An 18,034-nucleotide genomic window follows, 5' to 3' on the forward strand; every position below is an offset into this window, starting at 1 on the left:
ATTAAAGACTTCTCTGTACCGCTGGAAAAAAAAAATCACATTACTAATACATTAATCAGACTATCAGCCAGATTATCATACATGACAACTGTCACGCTTGTGTGACCTTTACTGGCAAGGCAAGGCAGAATATCAAAATAATACTCCGAAATAAGATCAAACTTCATGTCAAAACATGGTACCCCATGTAAAAACTGCCATGAAATCAAGCATTTTGGGGTGGCAATAATCGCCCCAAAAAGTCTGGGAAATCCTGGAGGTACTGCAAAATGTCAGCAATGGCTGTTATCAGTAAATATTTCCTGTAGACTTTTAATATGACATTTGTAAGTGAGCTGAGATGAGATGAAGTATTTTGTGATACTGCAGGTGGATTCAAGCGAAAGCTATGATCTTTATTCATCCGTTCAATTCACTTCACCCAGGAGAGACATAAATAAAAGGGAAGAAAAGAGGTTAAAGGAGGATGTTTAAGCAATGGGAGAACTGCAACATATGTTGTAAAAGGTGGCTGTAACACAGCAAAAGGAAGTTAATGCTAATACTTTGCACACTATGGGGTGAATTCACAAGGGATGGACTGCAGCCATCTGATAGCACCATGAACAATGCATCATTTGTGACTGCTATCTGCCCCATCTCAAGGTCAGATTCACAAAAATATTGTACTAATGATATTACAGCGCAATCATGCTAACGAAGTGTTGCAGCTGAGTGCAATTTGTCTTTGTCCTTGTCTTTGATCTGACTGCAAATATCCAATTATAATTGTTGCCTTTGTCCCAAGAACACAGGAAGCTGAACAATGCCAGGTATGACATGGCATTTTCGGGTAGCAAGTTCAACGTTATCTTTGATGTCATCTTTGAAGAATTGTTTGACCTGTCATCCTGTATCTGAGAATAATTTTGGTCTCAGTTAAATCAAAGAGATATTCTCCTTCGAAATATCTTGACTACACCTGGCATGATGATGCCTTTGCCTGGCTTAAATCTGCACTGCCATGACCACTGGAAAGTCTGGGCATGACATCCCTTACAAATGTGATTCAATTACCACCAACTCTCTGATAATTTCACTCTAACTGCATGTGGCTATCAGCACTTGTCTTTGTGAATTGGACTGTTTTTGCAATTAAGCTCTAATAAAAACAGGGTACAAATTTGTGCCAAATGTATGCATATTACCTAATTTAAATTTGTGGAAATAATGAAGATGCACCACGATGCTAGTTGCTTGGCACCGCAGTTTGGGGTGCATTTCACCCTTCGTAGGTGTTTTGTGAATTACATGGTCTCTTTTTGTCTTATTTGTGCAGGTTTAGCAGATGCAAAAAACGCACAGTCCTGTTGTGAATTTGCCTCAATGAGTTTTAGCTCAAACTGCCCAAACAGACAACATCTGCACACTTCAAAGTCTTAAGACTTAGGGCCCACTCACATTAGGCCATTCGTGCTGTGCCCAAGCACATTTGACCCCAAAATCTGGATTATTTGACTAGTGGGAGTGCTCCGTTCCGTGCTTCAGTACAGTACACTTCCTCAGCTCTGGCACGGTTGGAGGAGGTGTGCTTCAGTACAGTCACGCACGCAGCGTGCGAACATGGATATGACATTAAAAGTCAGAACCACTGAAGCTTGAGCATTTTTTTGACAGAAATGATTAAATATATACATTTTTGCTGGACACAAAACTTCTTTCTTCAGAATGTTTTGAATTTTGCTGCATTAAATAGTAGTTTTAATCAGAATTGTTATAGTTTTGTAATTTTCATCCATTTTTTTTTTTTTCATTTTCAATTTTTGTTTTCAATTCAGTTTAGTTTCAGTAAGTTTCCATAGTGTGTTTGTTTGTTTCAGTTTAGTTTTCAGTATTTTAAAATGATAAGTTTTGGTTAGTTTTTCTCAGTTTCAGCATTAGTTTGAGTATTTTTTTTAATCTAATATGGGGGTGTTTGTCAGAATAGGTATTCCAATCCAAACCCAAGACTTTGTGAAGTCATTTGACTCTGTGAAGTCACGTCAACATCCCAGTTTCAGTAACCATCAGTACCAATGCCTCCTCATGCTAGTTGTGCTCACACATTTGACCAAACTGACCAACAGGAAAACTAAACATATTTTCTACACACTTTGATTTTAGTTTAGTTTGTTTTATAAGGACAGAATATTGTTTGTTAGTTTCTCTTTTTTTCCAAAATCAAGTTTTTATTTTTATTTCTATTTCTAACTAACATGAGTAACATGAACATTTCTCAACACTAACATGAACATTTCTATTTCTAACTAACATGAGTTTTTCAAACCTAGTTTTAGTTTTTAGTTTACTTTTGGTTAATGAGAAAAGCCTTGGTTTTAATACAGCAGGCATTACATTTCAACACTGAAAACCTATTAGACCCATTAAAACCTGAACCAGTTAAACTAAAGGTCAGAGGCAAAAGTCAATAAACCCCAATCCATTTGAATCTGTTTCAACAACCTGTGGTAGGAAGTGACTGGTGACACTTGCATTGCATAATCAGATCACAAAAATGAAGTGCCTGTGCACTGTGTTAGTAGCCCAGGGTTGTGCAGAGGTCCAAGTGGTTCTGTGAGGGCTTTAGGTTCAGTTCTGCAGGGTGAAAGCAGCAGATGGTAGGTAAATGCATCCTCAGTCACTGAACTCCACTGAACCCTCCCACTGAGTCTGCGCAGTGCCTCAGTCTGATGGGAGCTCACAGGACAAGGTCAGGAATCCAACCGTTAATGTCACACTATCTATTTATAAAACCCACCACCGTTCAGCTGGTTTGCTGCAGAAGGTCCACACCAAGGCAAACCCACACAAAGATTTGACCTGGAGTCAACATTCACCACCGTGACATTTATTATCGACATAGGAGAGTCCCGGTAGCCTACGTGCCGAACGTCACGCCGAATCCCATTCAAAAGTCTGCTCACAGGCACATTTAAATAAGATTCGCTGAAAATATAACTGCACACCTTCATTAATTAACGTTTTATGAGCTATTCTTCATTTCGGCATGACAGGATCCGCCAGATAGCACATCGTCCTTCAAAGTAACACCATGGTGGGCGGTACCAAGTGGTGTAAACTCATACTTAAAAGTTGATATATTACTGAAAGTAGTCCTACTTTGTGAATTACATGTATGCCGAATTGTAGAGCGGCTCCTAATGACATGAGGTCACGTAGAGTCGGCTTTTATTGTGTATGTACTGGTGCCAAAAGGCAAGTTAACAAGTTAGTTAGGCTGTCGAAGGGAAATGGACGAGTTTCTCTCAACACAACAGAGAACGTACCGGGACAAGAAAAGAAAAATGACATTAGCGAAACGGAGACATTCAGTTAGCTAGTGTTGAACTACTGTGTCTGATTTATTTGATAGAGACTGCTGTCTTCCGTAAGTTGCCAGTATCTTCCGACTTGCCAATAACTGTTAGCAAATACTCACTACACGGATGCAAACTGGTAAAGGCGCGCGCAGCTTTTGACAGTTTCATACATATAATCATGCAAAAAAAATATGCTGAAATGCCCATGCGTAATCACCTGTCAAGTGTATCAGTCCGTCAAAGCAACAGGAGAACAGTTTGCTGTCCGGGTCTATTTTTCCTGGATGGAAGGGAGGATGGCGGCTGAACGGAGGGGGCGTGGCCCGCTACCGTAATGACTACAATACAACCGACAACAGCTGTTATGTAATTAAAGTATAGCTAGAATCATTGCTAGAATTGCGTTATTACCATAACTGGAAAACCTGTCTTGCTTAAGCCACTCACTCCTCAAGTAAGGGCATGTTCGTTCAATTTTAACCCTTCTTCATTCAGAGAAATCGGCAGAGCTTCACGTTGTTTTGCAGCAGTCCTGCTTCACATTATATGTGTGTATATACATACATACACACACACACACACACACACACACACATACATACATACATATGTGTGTGTGTGTGTGTGTGTGTGTGTGTGTGTGTGTGTGGTTTCATGTGGCTATCTATCTATCTATCTATCTATCTATCTATCTGTCTATCTATATATATATATATATATGCGCTGATTGGCAGTAGCAGCAGTCACATTGGTGGTTCTCCAGCCATGTCATGATCTCACTTGATATGTGGTGAAATAGTAGTGACTCCTTTCACAGTATTATTGTCATGAGGCAGATTCATTCTGCATATGATAAATATGATAAATGCATAGGTTACAAAGACAAGCTGCTCATAAAGACAATTCTGGTGCATAATATCAGTTGCGCAATTTCTGGGTTGTGCAACACACACACACACACACACACACACACACACACACACACACACACACACACATACACACACACACACACACACACAGAGTTACATAACCTGGGACTGCAGTGCAGTTGTCAGGCAGAAAGCAGAAAACCACTGGGCAATAGGCATGTCACTGTAACAGTGTTGGCAAATATCTGAAGCTGTAATACTTGGCTTATGTTGTCAGATTAGAGAGCTAAAATATTTAAAGTGTATTCAAATATTGCAACAGGATTACTTTTTAATTTTTGTAATATTTTTGCTGTGACTAATTCCCTTCTAGGGGCAGTATGCAGTGATGGATTAGGGTGATGGAAAAACCTCTGAAACAACTTTTAAGCCATCATGGGACACTGAAGGTTTCCATTCACACCTAGGCAGGGTGACCCACCTCACCCATTCAATGGTAGAGAAACTCTGGGATCCATGAAGCGTCCATGCAATGGAACATTACAAACAAGCATGGCACAAATGTACAAAGATCATAAAACTTCATTTAAAGTGTTTGTGTCTGCTTTCATGTAGCTGTGATCAGGGACGACCTCCATCATATCAGAGGTGGCTAATTATCCAATAATTACTCATATCAACTCAATATATCAGTCTATTATTCATTTCAAACAATCCATTCTTGGGTCGGTCTTTCACTCACCCTTAAGCCAAAAACCCAGTGCACATGTGCACCTTATGTCTTGAACCAAAAATGATGTATGACAGACATGGCTTTTGTGCCACAAGGGAAATATTGATCAGTTGGACATTTTAAAGCTGCACCAGGCCAGATATTTATGTAAAAATCGAGCCATCTTATTGCCTTATAATGTCAATCACAAAGCGGGATTAGGTTGGGTAGGGTCCCTTCCCCACTATCTGAGACTCAATAGATTCCCTGTATTTGTCCTATTTGCTCTAATGAGGATAGGCATAGTGGCAATGCGGCCCTAAGAAGGTCAAGGATGCCTGCAACAGGGCTTACAGGAGCTTTGTTGGAGAGCATGGTGCCCCTACAGGTTTGGGTCTGGAGGTGCAGAAGGAGACAGTGGAGGTGGGAGTAGTGACTGCTTTGCAACAGAGCTTGGACTGAAAGGAAACCAAACTGTATGTGTCTTGGAGAACAGGGGCCTGCACTATAAAGCTGGATTTCGGCTTAGCGAGGTAACTTCAGGGTTAACCCTGGGTTTTCTGTACCATAAAGGTTGTTTACTTTTTATTGGGGTATGTTGCTGTGGTAACATACGCTAAACACCTAACCTGCTCCAGAGCAGGTTAAGTTCAGGATAAGAGCTCAGCAGCTAGAAAAGCCCCACCTACTGACCAATCAGTTCTCTTGGAAAATGGCCTGCCCATTTGATGAGAACCCAGTGGATCTAGGTCAGGGGTGTCAAACTGGTGCCATGGAGGGCCGAGAGGCTGCAGGTTTTCATTCCAACCGAAAACTCCACCAGGTGATTTCACTGATCACCTCACCTTCAAGCAGAGAGGAGGAACCAATCAGTGAAATCACCTGGTGGAGTTTTCGGTTGGAATGAAAACCTGAAGCCTCTCGGCCCTCCATGGCACCAGTTTGACACCCCTGATCTAGGTGCACAACTTGTGCACCTTTTTTCCAAGTTAGGCTGAGTATTTTTCCCCCTTTTTTTTTCTTCTTTTATAAAATTAATACATTTCACTTAGACTTATTATTTTAATTCTGTTTTTCTCTCACATTTTTTTCAAGTTTAAGAGAAGAAGGGATTCTTCTGTTTGTTTGTTTTTTTACTCATGACTCTACACTGTCCAACCAAAAATTGATCTTGTAGACTGATGTAATGATTTTTAAAAATGTTTTTGAAAATAAATGAGGGGAATTTAATTCAGAGGGTTAAATAAAAGCTTGATAAAATACAGGCCAGCCTCTGGGCTCCTTTAGGTTTCCACTAGTTTGCTCATATTTAGTATTTAGGCTGGCTGCCCTGAAAAGTCCACATGAGAGTTGGTGCCAAATGTTTTACAGTCTTTGAGTGACAGTGAAATAATATTTTAACCAGCAGAATAAACACGAGGCGTCAGAGGCTTTATAAAATGAAATATCAAAATCAGTTGAATCAAAGTGACGATTCTGATGAAACTCAAACTGAGGGCAGCGGTCCAGCGAGGGTCGCCCCTCACTGTTAGAGAGGGCCAGTTCCTCTGCAGGAGTGTATGGCTGAGTGGGAGACACATTCATTTATTGAACACAAAAATGTTACTGTAGTCAGATGTACTCGTGCCGTCATGGTGGGGAAGTCAGATTATAATTCCACTAATTTCCGCATTGACACAGTCAGCGATTTTTTGCCAGCATTCCTTGCAGCTCTTGGCAGCTGCAACTGTGTTGCTTTTTGCCTGGATGATGGATTTATATTCCTCGTATTTATTTCAGATTATTGTCTGCTCCTTCATTGTAAAGTATGTGGCTCGGGTGGGTTTTTCCTTGTCTGTGATTGGTCGTATGCAGCAAACACTGCCCTTTTATATGAGCGCACACAGATCTAGATTGGAAAAGCCTGGGTTGAGTTAGCGAGTTGATAACCGGCTTTATGGGACAGAAAATCCGGATTGCGGATGTCTGGTTAAATGAAGCCAGATAACTAAGAGAAACCCCGGCTATGTTAATCCAGCTTTATGGTACAGGCCCCTGGCATATCAGGAAGCTGGTGAAGCAGACAGCTGAGGAGCATTGGGCTGACTGGAGAATGTGGGGATGGTACAAGCTGGCTAGCAGACTTAGAGGCTGGATGGCTAGCTGGCTTAGGAGACTCATGCTCAGTGGTATCCCAGTGGATTGCCACCAGCTTTTTTTTTGCCTGAGCAGGATCCTAGTAGATCTAAATAATATAGGCTTGGGACTGGAAACAACAGGTGGGTGGGCAGGAGAGCAGGCAGGGAGCTGATTAGCTAGGAGAACGTTAATGAAAAGGTAAACAAGAGGCAAGGCTAATGAAGTTAAAGCAGGGCAGGTGTGCAGTCTGGACTGGCATACAGGAACACAGGAGGGACACACAGAAGAACCTGTGGATGGCTTAACAATGACCTCTCACCAAAAGCCTATTGACAAGAGGAAATCGCAGACGCATATGTTTTCACAGTGGCTACAGACAAACCACTAACTGACCGATAACAGCTGGAGCGATGTCAATGCCTGTGCCAGAGGTCAGGACACAGGGTTCATCTGCATCTATCCAAACACCAGCTCTGAAAGGCAGCCCACCTGGCAGCCTGCATAACAGGCCGCAGTGGAAGGCGTGCTGATGCCTTCGATAGTGTTGACTTGTAGACTAGCACTAACTTGCCCTTAATTTTCCAGAAATGATGAGAGAAGTAGCCTGTGAGTGAACTGTCTTGGTTCCTCCATATAGACATCAGCTGACAGACATCATATAAGTGATCTTTTAATTCACTTAGTTGACCATTTCACCTTTTCCAGTCTCTGCTTTAATATCTATCTCCATCTATCTAATCTCACAGCACCTCACTTTCAGATAATCTTTCTAAGTTGAATGTTACATCTTGATCTTTGAGTTCTCTAACTCTTTTCCACCTTTTGCTGTTGTCGACTTGCTGATAATTTGTATTGATGTTGGAGCTGAATTCCACTGTATTTCCAGTTTTTATTAGCTCTTTTATTCCCTATTTACTAAATGCTAATGCTGTCTGAACATATTGCAAATGTTTGATACTTCTCTGAAAATAGCTGAGAAATAAGAAAAGAACAAATTGATAAAGCATAGCACTTGATATCATGCAGTTAATGCTGTTTATTCATTGTGCACCTAACATGTGGTTCATCTGTTTCAGAAGTTCATGGTGGCAGATGGCTACAAAGTGGGACTGGGACGTGACAGCAGGACCCAGTGACTCAGATCAGGTGCTCTCAAGACAGCAAAATCAGATTTCATTTTTGTCTTAATTTCTGTAAATCTCAGAGTTCAAACAAAGAAGGAAATCAGCACTGTGATTTATTTTTATTATTATTATTATTATTATTATTTTAAATATATGTTTTGCTTTATATTAATTCAGATTGGCAAACAAACAAACAAATAACAATTTGTTTTGCCCATAAGCTTCATCTGGTCATTGGTTGGTGGCCTCCTTTAAATAGGGTCCTATTTGTAATCTTTAGAAACAGAATATTTTCTTTAAAAATGAGAATTCTTATTATGCTCTGTTTCAGAAGTATACACTTGCTACATTGGACTCTGAATCTACTGTATTGGTGGCATTCTCATTCATTAAAATACTGTATATGACACATGATTGAAATGAACTTAATGCTGATATGGGTGGGCCTTGTATACATAATACTTTGTTTTATTTATTATTTCATTCTTTTCATTTATTTGTGTAAATATTTGCATGCCTTTATACATGAAGTCATGTCTACTACCATGCCCCACTTGGGCCAGTCAGTGTGAAAAATGTATCAGTTCTGTCTTTCCCCATGAGCAATCTTTCTAGTTTCATGCAAATCTGTCTATAACTTGTAGAGACAAACAGACAGATGAACTGACAAATGGAATAGGGTGAAGACAATATTCCCAGTCTCTGTTGGTGGTGATAATAATAATGAGAATAATAATAACAGTAATAATAATAATCATGGTAATAACTTAATTTGAGACCAGAATTTAGACAGTGGCTAAAAAAAGTTCAGTAATTCTTACCAGCTAATACACTGTAGCAGCCACCTATAAAACCAAATACAGCATATAGCAACCATCTTATCACCTGACTTACCACTTAGAAACACACCCTAACAACCACTTAGTAAACCTCAAGCAACCATTAAGAAACATCATAGCAACCACCTTAAAATCCTTAGCAACCACCTATTACACCGCAGCAACCTCCTAGACACACCTTAGTAATTTCATTTCATTAACACTCTCGCTATAACCAAAAAATATCCTAGCAACCACCTACTAAAATCTTATCAACCGTTTAAATATTAGTTTTCTATTTCTATCTGCTTATAGCTAACTAGCTAGCTAACACATTTTGTGTTGTGCTCACCCTGGACTAACCCCAGGGTGAACACATAAAACACAACAACCTTACAAAATTCTCTTGATTTCTTTCAACAGTATGGGGCGGTGCAGCTCAGGAGGCAGAGCGGCCATCTGGTAATTGGAAGGTTCCTGGTTTGATCCCCGGCTCCTCCAAAGAGTGTGTCCAAGTGCTATAGAAATGCTGTCCATTTTTTGCATTCATGGGAAAATGAACAAACTGGCAAGAAATTACCTTAAAATTAGTAAGAACTTAGTAAAAGTAAAATCACAAGAAAATTCCCTAAAAAAATTAGAAATAAAAAGATTCCTTTTTATTTGTAATTTATTGAGGGAATTTTAAGAGACAATGGTATGCTGTTTTGTACACATTTAAGTGAAGACACATAAAAATAGTTCAAAGCATAATGCCACAATTGATCTATTCATGGTAAAAGGCAATGCCACTAAATGTTTGTTCGTTTGTTTGTTTTTATTTATTTTTTGCACCCATATATCTGGAGACAGAGTGGTTGTCTCATGTTTTATTCTGCTCTTATGTTCATATGTGAGATGTGCTCAATCAGTTATCAGCCACTGCCTCTGTGTGTGTGTGTGTGTGTGTGTGTGTGTGTGTGTGTGTGTGTGTGTGTGTGTATTAATGCAAATTTTTCTATTGGTCATTTTCCAGGCATTTTCTTGTAACTTGTTGTAACTTGTAACGAATCATTTCTTGATAATTTGCACAATGCCTGTTTCCCATGTCTTTGAAAGAAAATCAGATTAATTTCCTTCAAAGGGTTCAAAGCTTGTGAAAGGTGCCTGAAGGCTGCATTCAGATGCCTTTCACAAGTATCACTGATCTGACCTAATTTTGAATATTGTTTTGTTGTAATTTTTAAATAATGTTTGCTAATTTTGTGGTAATTTTATTGTAATTTTTAGTGCAAATTGTTACTAATGTCCATGTTTCTGAAAGAATTCCATTGAATTTACAATTACGATTACAATTACAATTCACATTTGGCAGATGCTTTTTTCCAACGTAACATACATATAAGATTTTTATATACCACAAGCAAAGATTTATTCAGGAGAGAACAACGACATCAAGTGCCATAAAGCTTTGGTTCTGGTCCAAAAGATATAGGTGCGGCAAGGTAGTGAAAGGAGGGAACATATAGAGTGCATAAAGTGCATAGAGGAAGGAAGAAAGCATAGAGGCAGTATTTTTTTATTATGATTATTATATGGGGGATTACACAACCCATTAGGTGAGAAGGTGATCCCTAAAGAGCTGGGTTTTTAGCGTTCTCTTAAAAATTGACACTCCACTGACTGGGAGTCAGTGGAGTGACATGCAATTTTCGGCAGGTTGTATACGAGACACACCACTGTGTTCTGGCTCATCTGCAGAGACTTGAGTGTGCCTATTGGGAGCCCTGCCAGTGATAAGTTGCAGTAGTCAAGGTGTGAAATCACTAGCACCTGTACCAGGAGTTGTGCTGGATGTTCAGACAGGTATGGTCTGATTTTCCTGATGCTTTACAGGGCAAATCAACATGAAAGAGCCACGGAAGCCACATGTTCCTTAAAAGCAGTTGGGCGTTAATTATGACTTTCCCACAGATTTTGTGGGAATGAGCTGTGTGGAACCCAGTTGGATACTGATCTGTTGTTGTACAGGGGACTGGCTGGGAAGACGAGGAGCTCAGTCTTTGACAGGTTGAGCTAAAGGTGGCATTTCTTCATCCATGCCAAGATATCAGTGAGGCATGCCGATATTTGTGCTGAGACTGTGGGGTCATCTGGCTGGAATGATAGGAGAAGCTAGGTATACTCAGCATGAGAGTGGTATGAAAAGCCATGTGAGCAGATGCCCGCACCAAGAAAGGATGTATATATTGAAAAAAGAAGGGGACCAAGCACTGACCCTTGAGGAACCCCTTTGGACAAGCTGTAGGATTTAGACACTTCCCCTCTCCATGACACTCTGAAGGATCACCCTGAGAGGTAGGACTCAAACCAGCAGAGTGCAGATCCTGAGAAGCCAGGCTCAGTGAGTGCAGAGAGGCGAACCTGGTGGTTAAGTGTATCAAAGGCAGCTGATAGGTCAAGCAGAAGCAAGACAGAGGACTGACCGGCAGCTCTAGCAGATCGCAGTGTTTCCATTTCAAACAGGAGTGCCGTCTCGGAAGAGTGTCTGCTTTTGAAGCCAGAATGGTTCAGATCATGTAGGTTATTCTCAGCGAGAAATTCAGAGACTTGGTTTAAGACTGCTCAAGTGTTTTGGACAGAAAGGACAAGAGTGAAACTGGCTTGTAATTTTCAACCAGAGATGGGCTGATTGTAGGTTTCTTTAACAGCAGGGTAACTCGGGTCTGCTTAAAAGCTGTGGGGAACACATCTGTTATGAGTGAGGAGTTGATGATGTATGTGATTGTAAGGGCAAGTGTGGGTGAAATGTTCTGCAGGAGGTTAAATGGTCGAGCAGACAGGTACTAGGACGAGAGTTGAGTATAAGTTTGGAGATTTGGTCTATGGTGACGTTGGTAAATGAGAAAAAGGAGAGCCCATTAGCTGGTGGCAGCATGCTGAGTTGGTCAGGCTCAGAAAACTGATGGCAGAAACCTCATCAGTAAAAAAGAATGCAAAGTGGTCTGCAGTGAGCAGAGTTGATGGTGGTGGCAGCAGAGGGTTGAGGAGTGAGTAAAAGCTGAAAATAATTCCTGAGTGTCTTTGGTGTTGCTGATTTCCTCCTGATAATAAGTGGTTTTGGCACTTTTAAGCTTGGAGGAAAAAGCTGATTGGAGAGCCTGATAATTACTGAGGTCAGCAGGATCTCTGGATTTGCGCCATTTTCTCTCAGATGCTCTGAGTCCTGCTCTGTGATGATAAGCAGTTTTGGATGATAGTGGGCAGAGGGTGTTTAGGGTCACTGACATGGAGTAAGGAGAATTCATTATGCTGGGAGCATGGTAGCTGAGACCTCACTGCAGAGCGTCACTGTGAGGGACCAGAGGTTTAGTCTGAAGGAAACCTTTTTGGAGAAGCATGAGGATGATCTGGTAGGTTAGCAGTTGAATAAATAAGTGGTCTGACAGAGGCAAGGGAGTGACAGACATATTTGCTGTGGAGCAGTTTTGAGTCAAAATCTGTTCGAGTGTATTGCCCACTTTGATTGTAGGAGCAGTGGTGCTACCTCCTGTGTTCTAGAGCTAAGCTTGCTCAGGTTTGGTGAGGTTAAGATACTTTGTAATCATATTTCTAATAGGTCAGCAGTGAGGAAGTAATTGCCCATCAGTCTATATTGGTTGATTAATTATGTGTGTTTCTGTACATGAGATACAACTTCAACTGGGCCCAGTTGGGACTTGGATCTGTGACTGAAATCATGGCATGTAGGTCTGCCTTGATAGAATAGAACAGAATAGAATAGAGTAGAGTAGAATAAATAAATAAATAAATAAATAAATAAAAATAACCATAAGAAAAAAAGAAGTGCTGATGTCTTGGGTAAAACTAGGACGGCCAGGTTTGTGCTTGGCAGAGCCCATCCCTCACAATGTTTAATGTCACCACTAGAGGGCTCTAACATCTTATTTCTGAAAAAGTCAATCAGGAAAGCAGCAAGCCAGTGAGTGACATACCAGTTTCTTAGGCCTATCCTCAAGCTGGGGTCTACCAATAATATTTTCAAATTTCTCAAAATGATTGAGCTATCAACTCTCAAACAAATTCCAAGGGTTAGAAAAAGACATGTCAGATGGACTTAAAACTCAAACTCAATAAATGTGCTTAAAAGCTATTAGAAATATGTATTATAGAAATATAATGGATTTTGGCTGAAATTGAAGATATTTTAGAAGTTTTTAGAAAGTGCTTTAATTATGAAATGAATCTCACCTTGTCAGAAAAACAGCACTGATCATCCTGCTCCATGATGATTTAATTGATCCCGTGTCCTTTGTTTCCTGTGGGGCTGCAGTGGCTGCCGTGTTCCTGGGGATGTGTGAATCATCATCGCTCCTCCCGCTGCCTAAAAATGCCTTAACATTAAGAAATGTACAATGTCTCCCTCTGATGCACACACAGTTCACTTGAAATTTCAGAGTCACTGTCAGACATTTCTGATGAATGATGATTTGGGGCCATTTTGAAGTGTTATTTATGAAGTTGCAGTGCTAAAAATGAATGGTAAATACACTTCTTGGTTCCATGATGGAGTTAGGTCCTGTATTCTAAATCACCCGTTTGATACCATAGGCTTTTCAGTGTAATAAGTGAGAACAAACCACTGTCACTGTTACAATTGCTGTTGTTTGGACTGACTTTGTTTTTGTTGTCTTCCAGCAGCACCAGATGACCAGCAGACAATTCTGCCTGACCAATCAGAGCCCATTGGCTCGGTAAGTTAGAGTCAGCAATGTGAATGCTGGGTCTGTACTGCCTCTCGATGATGATTTTGATATGGACCATACTGTGGCTATATATTATGATGTTTTATCATCTCGTATGATTTTACTATAATATTAATACATTTAACCTTTTGAAACCTGAGCGAATTCTCTTGATTGCTTTATGAAAAATGTGATGTGCAAATTAACAAGAAATGACCTGAAAATCAGCAAGAAATTTGTAAAAACTTCAAGAAAATTTCCAGAAAGTGGCTGGGAAATTATCAAAAAATTGTTTTAAAAAAATGTTAATAAAAACAAACAAAAAATACAGTAAACTTGAAAAAATGCCAATAACTTATATAAAATAAACTTCTATAAACTATTACAAGAATAAAATATTACAAGAAAACTACTTATAATGATTATAAACTGTCTAAAATTAAATTTTAAGAAAAGCTCCATAAAATTTCCACTAAATTCCCCCACAAAAACTCCAATAAATAAAGAAAGAAAGAAAAGAAAAGAAAAGTGAGATGAAAGAGGGTGATATAAAACCTTTTTAAAAACATTTCAGCCACAAGCGCCTGGGTTGCAAAGGGTTAAAACACTCTCTATTCTATTCTGTTCTATTCAATTCTATCTCAGAATAGAGTATGATGTCCACTCTATTCTCGGAGAACACAGTAGAATAGAGTAGAACATAATATGATATATCTTTATATCATTCTGCCGTTTCCTACAGGATTACTGTTGCTTTTTGTTGTCAGCATTGCAATCACAGTGGAAATATGTGATATTCTCCTTTTTGTTGCAGTAGTTGTTTTATGTGCAGTTAGATGAAATTCACCAGTTAGTAGTAGTTAGTATTAGTAGCAACAGATCAGGATGTTCAGGACCTGTCTCATATTCTGTTGCCAGTGGTGTCATGACCATTCAGACTGAAAAAGGAAATGAAAAATATAACTCCAGTGCACACTATGGTTGGGTAAATCCCGATCCCTGTCTATACTGGTTAATTCCAGTTGAATTGTGTCTGCTTTGAAAAAGAGTTGTGGCTCCCGAAAGCTGCCTGTAAGGCAGTGCTTCCTATCCCTCACCTTGACCACAGCTTTGAGGGCAGCGCTGTCTTACAGTCAACACTGATGGCAAAAAAAGGGAGGCAGCATAGAGTGGTGAGATGTTGAAGACAGCACACTTATGATTTGATCATCATTTTATCTCAGAATTGCCAATAACCCCACCAAACACACATCTCACATAAATACAGGCCTACAGGAAAAAAATATATGTATATAAATAGGAGCATGTAAAAAACCAAACTAAAAAGAAAGTTATAAATTAAAAAGTAGAAAGGCACAGTAGCAGCGACACAAATTCAAAAATCCAAACAGTGCAATATGAATAACAGTAGTGCAACTGGAGTAACAATAGTGCAAGTTTGAATTTGAACTGAGAAAGCTTATAGACTGGATAAAGTGTATGTGTGCATATATAGTTCAGAGTTCAGTGCTGATGGGGGGGGGGGGGGTCAGAGATTGTGTGGGCAGGTGGCAGAGAGGGGAAGGGGGCAGAGCAGGTAGAGAGTTTAGCGTCCTGACAGCCTGGTGGAAGAAGCTGTCCTTCAGTCTGCTATTCCTGGCCTGGAGACTCGGCAGTCTCCTCCCTGATGGCAGCAGGCTGAAGAGGCTGTGTGACGGGTGGGTAGGGTCACCAGCAATGCAGAGGGCTTTGCGGGTGAGGTGGGTGCCGTATATGTCATGGAGGGAGGGGAGAGAGGCACCGACGATCTTCTCAGACCGTTAATGGTCAGAGGAGCATGTTGGGTATGCACTCTCCTGAAGTCCACAACAATCTCCTTTGTCTTCTCAACGTTTATAGAGAGATTTTTGTGTCTGCCCCACAAGGCCAAGTGGTTCACCTCACCCCTGTAGTTTGTCTCATCATTGTTACTGATGAGACCCACCACAGTCGTGTCGTCCGTGAACTTGATGAAGAGGTTTGAGCTGCAGTCATGGGTCAGCAGGGTGAAGAGGAGGGGGCTCAGCACTCATCCTTGAGGGGCCCCCGTGTTCAGGATGATGGTGCTGGATGTGTTGCTGCCAACCCGTACTGCCTGTGGTCTCTTGGTCAGGACGTCCAGCAGCCAGTTGCACAGCGAGGTGTTCAGCCCCAACCAGTCCAGTTTGGGAACAAGCTGTTAGGGGATGATTGTATCGAACGCTGAACTGAAATCAATGAACAGCATTCTGACGTATGAGTTTTTTGAGTCCAGATGTGTGAGGGCTGAGTGGAGGGCAGCGGAGATGGCATCATTGGTCGAGCGGTTGGACCGATATGCAAACTGGAAGGGGTCCAGGAGAGGGGGAGGACAGACTTGATGTGTTCCATGACTAGTTGTTGACTAGTTCGAAGCACTTCATGAGGATGGGGGTGAGTGCAACTGGACGGTACTCATGGAAACAGCAGGGCGATGACTTCTTCGGGGCAGGGATGATGGTGGTGACTTTGAGGCACGTGGGGACAACAGCCTGACTCAGTGAGACGTTAAAGATGTCTGTGAAGACATCTGTGAATTCCCCTGCACAGTCTCTCTGCACGCTTCCAGTGCCAGTCCAAAGACTGACCAACAATTGCTTTTGACAAACTGTATATTGCTTGATTTGCACTTTATGATAATAGAAAATTCACCTCATACAGGTTTGGGAAAGTGTCTTTGTTAGCAAACCTCTGCTGGTGCTAACTCTGCCCTCCTTTTAATCCCCTGCAGGTTTCCTTCATTAAATCCATTTTGTTGGTGGCAGTGGTTTTGGGGAACGTTGATCTCCTCATGGCCTTGCTCTCTCCTGTTGCTGAACTTTGATATCCACTGCACACTGAAAAATAAAATGTTCCAACTGGAACCAAAAATGCTTCTTCAGATAATGGCATAAGAGAACCTTTTCTGGTATAAACAGTGAAAACAGTTCTTTGTGTAACCAGCAATGGTTCTTTAAAGAAGACAGAAGGGCAGATAGCAGTTATTTTTCACTTGTTAAAAGAAACATAAAGGCTACTACTGGAACCAAAAATCGTTATTTGTAGTGTTGGTTTAAAAGAACCATATCTGATTCCACAAATAACCTTTCAAACCACAGTTCTTTGAGAACAGTTTCTTTGGACTGTTCTTCAAAGAATTCCCTAAGGTGCTTTAAAGAGCATTAAAAAGTTCTTTGAGGTGGTGGTTAAATGAATGTTCAAAAAACTTGATTAAAAATATGATAGTCCTTTTCACATTTGCATTCACATTTGCATTCCTTAGTCCTAGGCCAATTAAGCCCTGGGCTAACCAGCCTAGGACTGAGGGTAGCTTTGATTCACAGCAGTTAGCCCTGGGTTAAAGATTACACTTGAACATCAATGCACAAGGTAATGTCTTAAGAACACTTGTGGTTTTGATTGGACAACATTGTGTTGCTTTTCAAAAGTATTCTACTGCTCTTCTAATCTTCGTTCTAATTGCGATTCACAGTGCAGACCTGACTTTTTGGATTTATTCTCAGAAGATCTGGGATAACCCTGCTATGGAGCAGAGTTACTAAGACTGGAGATATACTACACTCTAAGTATACTACATTCTAAGCTAAGTTAGCCTGGCTGTAATGGAGGTCTTAGTCCAGGGCTCTTTGTATTCTGTTTACTTCAGGCAACTCTCTAAGGAAAGCTTGATATTATGATTCTATTATTAATGACTGTTTAATAGCAGCCCTTCATTGGCCTTGTTGAATAAATCATTAAGGCCATCTCTGGAAACTGGAAAACCGTTGCTTTCTGATGCTTTCCTGTTTTGTTTGATTGCTCATTTGATAAATTCATTTACTCCAAACAATAGATGGATGTGACATCATATCTGCACATTGATTTGTATCAACAACACATGGGGATGACATCACATTTTTATGTCATCAGAATTTGTTCATCAGGATGACATTACATTTTTAAGTCAATGTTACTTCACTTTCCCTTACTTGGGTAGATGAAGCGTTGCGCCTGCTGCAAACAGCTCACATACAAAATCCATGCACTGATTGGACACGCACACACATACATACACACATGCTGTATGTACTTACAATTGGATGCTGTGTGCGTGTAGGAGATTATTAAGTCGAGTTTCAACGTCAAAAGCCTCTAATCCACTGAGGGGTTAGATAAGACGGACGACAGATGTGCACCACTGTGTGTGTATGTGTGTGCGTGCGTGTGTGTGTGTGTGTATGTGTGTCCGTGTGTGTGTATGTGTGTGTCTCCTACTGTACATGTATGTCAGTGAGTGTGAGGCTGAATGCATG

The 18,034-nt window shown here is 40.6% G+C and overlaps 1 protein-coding gene across 2 annotated transcripts in view; it reads right to left on the bottom strand.

Annotated features, from left to right (window-relative positions):
• The window catches only part of agla (amylo-alpha-1, 6-glucosidase, 4-alpha-glucanotransferase a), a 57,327-nt gene extending 53,673 nt beyond the window's left edge, over nt 1-3,654 (bottom strand). For both annotated transcript variants that reach the window (XM_030073962.1, XM_030073963.1), the window contains exon 1: nt 3,556-3,654. The gene's annotated coding sequence lies outside the window, so the exon portion shown is untranslated. The remainder of the gene's footprint in view (nt 1-3,555) is intronic.
• Between the last annotated feature and the right edge of the window lie 14,380 nt (nt 3,655-18,034).

This window comes from Myripristis murdjan, chromosome 17 (assembly GCF_902150065.1).
Source record: "Myripristis murdjan chromosome 17, fMyrMur1.1, whole genome shotgun sequence".
NCBI lineage: Eukaryota > Metazoa > Chordata > Actinopteri > Holocentriformes > Holocentridae > Myripristis > Myripristis murdjan.